The sequence below is a fragment of the Zerene cesonia genome, chromosome 27 (assembly GCF_012273895.1).
Source record: "Zerene cesonia ecotype Mississippi chromosome 27, Zerene_cesonia_1.1, whole genome shotgun sequence".
Classification (NCBI taxonomy): domain Eukaryota; kingdom Metazoa; phylum Arthropoda; class Insecta; order Lepidoptera; family Pieridae; genus Zerene; species Zerene cesonia.
In genome coordinates, this window is record NC_052128.1 from 2,640,206 (window position 1) to 2,645,529 (window position 5,324).

The following is a 5,324-nucleotide window of genomic DNA, read 5'->3' on the forward strand; positions in this document are numbered from 1 at the left end:
CAGAATGATTATTTGCACTGCTGTGAGTGCTAGGCTTAAGAAATCCTATTTTGTTACCAGTTTTACCTTTTTGTTACTGTCCCATAAAAGCGGACGCTTATTTCTTCATTTTATGGATATGTTTATTGGTATTAATATGTTTTTGTAATAAAAACTCAATTATATAATAAGTTCTTACATTATGTATGTCTACAGAATTTAAATACAATATAAAATAATGTCAATAATGTAATGTTAACCACGAGTTGTGGCCGAATAGTAACGTAAAGGAATGATTACCGCCTATAATTTAATATTCTTTTGTTAATAAAGACTGATTTTTTGAAATGTGAATTATATGATGTTTTACTATCCCATTTAACCACAAAAAAAATCTTATAATAGCTTTCAACATAGGATTTACGTCAACAAGGGAAGGTAACAAAATAAGAACTTTTCTCCGCCTCGGGTTTGTTTTAATAGATTTTGATATTTATTTACTCTTTATATCTGAAAACAAATGCTAAATTTGTAATATTTAAAAAATTACCTATAACTTAAAATAAAGAAATCAGGTATTTTTAAATGTTTTCATATTAGGATATTTTCCAAGCAACGGTACACTTATTTTGAGAAATGCTCTTAAAGCAATTGTTATAGTGTATGTTCATGTTTATTATTATCATTACATACTGTAATCGATAAAATGCAGAGTAAAATAAAAAATAGTTTCAAAATTCATTACCCTCACTTTCATTACCATCGATTACCTTCAGCTTTGAAGGTGAGGGTAATGAGACTAAAATTAAGGTAATGATTTTTTTTATATTGTTCGATGTGATATTCTATTTAAACCTATTATCCTGTCAAATTCAAAGCGGACACCGGTGTCCTCACACCTATTGTCTTTCAATTGTGTATCTAATAACAGTACACCAAACCAGTACATCGAAGGACTGGAATAATTTACCTGCTGCGGTCTTCCCGTCCGATTATAACTTGGGTGTCTTCAAGGCTAGAGTGAATAGGCTCTTAATAAACTAGTGCGCCTCACCATCAACGATTGCATCACTGCTTACCATCATCAGGTGGGATCGCAATCAAGCACTAGTTTATGGTATGTTAAAAAAAACTCTAATGCTAAGCGGACACCGGTGTCCGCTTAGTATTTTACAGTCTAATATAAGATTTCATTATAAGTAAGGTTTCTAACAAATATTATCCTTTTCAGGAAACAAGTATGGCTAGAACTAAAACTAAAAAAACTCGCGAAGAAAAGCTTGCTCAAGCAAGGCTGCATAAAAGGAAAAAATACGAGGAAATTAAAAACGATCCCGAGAAATATGCAATTCAGAAAGAAAAAGAGAGACAGAGATACTTGAAACGAAAAGAACAAAATAAAATAAAATCTGCTGCTAAAATGACACCAAGGGAAAAAAGACTTCAAAGAAAAAAATGGAACGAAAACAGTAAGCGTTATTTAGAGAAAAAGAAAAAAGAAAGAGTAATACAACAGATGCTGATTGATAATTCACCTCCAACAAGTGATAGAGAAGAAAATGTAGCTGAACAAGACCCATTAGAAGGCCCATCACATCAATCAGTAGAGGTGTCTAACATAAACTGCAAACGGTGTCAAAAGAAGGATAAGTTAATAAGAAGACTTCGTTATATTTACAAGAAAGAAATTGGTCAACTGAAACAGGAAAAGGAAAAAATTATTAAAGAAAAGGATGAAATGAGAAAAATGTTGATAAGGCAAATACATAAACAACGAAGAATACAAGCAAACCAACAAAAGCCATCAACAGGCAAGAAAGTGGATAATTTGATAAAATCAATAGACGAAGACAAACGAGAAGAAGTAAAGAAAAAAATATTATTTGGAGAAATCATATCGAACAATTTAAGAGATGGGTTTAAAGTTTTAAGAAAGAAGGAAAAGCGAGAGTTTAGCGATATAGTCATGCGGGACAAAGACCGTTTCAAGAAGCACAAGATATTAGGTAAAATGTCGAAATTTACAGTGCGAGACAAACACAGCAATGAATCAAACATGGATGCAGAGAGTAAATTGAAACAAGACGTAGAAGATTTTTTCGAAGATGACAGTAATACTAAAATTTCTCCTGATAAAAAAGAATTTATCACACGTAATGGACAAAAAAAACAAAAACGATATTTATCGGACACATTAACCAACCTCCACAAAAAATTTATGCACGTTCAAAACAGTAATATTGGATATTCTACGTTCTGGAAATATCGACCATTTTGGATCCTCTACCCTAAAGAATCTGATCGTAATACATGTGCTTGTAAAATACACGTAAATTTTGATTTGTTAGTCAAAAGTCTTAACAAGAAAAAAATCACTAAAGAGGCAAATGGAACTACTATATTGGAAAGCTTGTGCTGTGATATACACAATGAAGAATGCTTAAATCGAACATGTGAGGTATGTCGAAACAGAGTAATTACCTATGAAGAATTTAGCAATGAAGAGAAAATAAACTATTATCAGTGGTGCGCAAAAAAAGAAACCTACAATGTCAAAGGCCAAGATAAAACAAAAATTGTTACCGTAAAAACTCGATTACAAGATTACCCACGAAACGTTATAAAAAAATTGGAAGATTCTCTAAAATCATACTTTAAACATTGTACTAACATCGTTGTCCAGTACAAGAGCATTAAATCTCTGAAAGCGACTATGACTACCAAGGAGGTTATGCTACACATTGATTTTTCCGAAAATTACTCTGTCAAGTTTAATGAGGAGATACAAAGCTATCATTTCGGTGGCAGTCGATTGCAAATAACGTTGCATACTGCGGTTGCGTACTTAATCGATCCAGAAACTGGAATCATGAAGCCATACAGCGTTTGCAGTATCAGTGAATATAATAGACATGACGCAAGTGCTATATGGGCACATCTCATACCACTATTAGGTTATGTAAGAGAAATATCACCATATATAGATACAGTACATTTCGTATCTGACAGCCCTTCAAGTCAATATGGGAATCGCTACATTTTCTTCGTTATTAGTCAACTGCAACAGGATTTTCCAGAGTTAAACTTTATAACGTGGAACTATTTAGAGGCTGGACACGGCAAAGGAGCGCCAGATGGAGTTGGTGCTGTCCTGAAGAGAACCGCAGATAAAATCGTACAATTTGGTAATGACATTGGCACAATGAAAGACTTTTGGGAGCTCATTCAAGGCAAGGTAAAGAATGTCAAACTTTTATCCGTCTCAGGACAAGATATTGAAGACAGAAAATTTCCCTCGTCAGTTCAAGGATTTCTTGGAACGATGTCTGTGCATCAAGTGCTTTGGTCATCTAACAGGCTTCGAATAACCTTCCGAAAACTAAGTTGTTTCTTGTGTGAAAACGGTGAAATATGTACACATAACTACCATCTTGGATTCATGAACTTACCTTGCCTTTATGAAAATGTTGATTCTGAACATCTACAAGATTTTTTAAACGTAAAACACGACGGACGAAGTCCTTCGAGAAGTGACAAATTCTCGAACACCTACCCCAACTAATCAAATCCTAAATAGATTAACCACTGGAACACCACAAAATATGAAAAATTCATCAAATAGAGCCCCAAATAATAACAAAATTACCATACTATCTGACGTAAAAGTACATTGGACCAACACTTCTTTCATTGGCAACGAAATGAAGAAAACAGCAAATACCAATTTTCAACTTGATTTTCAAAAGTTTGTTTCTGGAAAAGTCACGGTAAAAGAACAAGGAAAAGAACAAAATAATCCCGATGATATTTCAGAAAGTGTCAATGTAAGAAAAACACTCAAAAAGGATAGAAAAATGATGACAAATTTTTTTGACCATTCAGATGATAGTAGCAGTGGAAGAAACATAAGAGAAGAAGTCAGAATTGTAAAGAAAAAATCACGCATTACCTCATTTTTTGATGATTCTGATGATGGGAATATTTTTTAATTTACTAAACCCAAAGAATTGACATTGTTAGTAATGTAGAACTGAGAAGTTTTTTTTAAGCATACTTATGGCTTTTTCATATTTTTTTTTATTTTGTTTTCGTAAGAGAGATTATTTGCCCTGTTTTAAAATTAATATTTTTATCAATAAAAAAAATGTAACAGTTTTTGAATGTTTCGACAAGAAACAAGAGCTTGCTATAACTTTAGTGATTTTGAATGAGTACGTTATAAAGCAGATATTATTAGGCAGGATAGTTATGTTTCATAATTTATATAATTACGTTACATTAAGTAATTATAATTTTATATTTAATTCAACTCGTAGCTTCTTAAGTAAGACATGACTGATTAGATAACAAAACTTGTTTGATTTGCGATAGGAGACTGAATATATATATTTTTTTGTTATGTTTTAAAAAATAAACTCTTATTGTGTAAAATTTACGTGATTTTATTTACTTCATCTAATGATATAATCCAGTATTTTTTATTTAGACTAATTTCATTACCAGCCATTTTGTTTCATTACCTTAGTCCCCAATTTCATTACCAACTCCACTGTTTTCATTACCATCAGAAGTACAGAATTTCATCAGTCAATATCTACATATATAATGCGTATAATGTTGTATAAATTACATAATTAGTTTATGTTCTTAATACCAATTCTCGTAAAAGTTAAAAATAAGGAATTGAAAACTTTCTCACATTTTTGTCAGAATTGCACTAAATCATAGAAATACCCTTATACCGTCACCAATAAAGAAAACTACAACTTCTAGAGTAATGAATAGAATTTTAACCGATGTGAATGATATAGCAGAAGAAACAGAACAGACTAACGGTGATTTAGTGATAGCTAAACCAAATAAGATAAAAATCCTCAGTGATATACTGATAACACCTGGAGCTCCGTCAAAAGAAACTAATAAAGAAAATGTACCTAATTCTGAAAGAAATTGCTAATCGTAGAGAAACCTTTAGAACGAAGAAGATCTTAAGATTTTTTTAAATATTGATTTTAATGATGTATAAGTTTATTTAGTTTCTTGTGATATTAGAGAACCTACTCAGGTCTTATTATTTAAGAAAATTTAATAAGTTCCTAGATAATTAAGCTTAAAACTATTGATCTCAAGAGAGGCTGACTACTGGTAGCAATAAGGCCGAGTACTGAGTACTGACGGCTGAGTACTAGAGAAATGTGCCTTATTTTGATAAAAACTTTATTTTCAATACTTGCTAAAAATATTTATGATATCTGTTTATTTCATATAAGTATATATATAGTAAGTTTAATAAATGATTAATGGTTATGAGTATAAAAGGTTTTTGATTACTATTTTCAATAGTT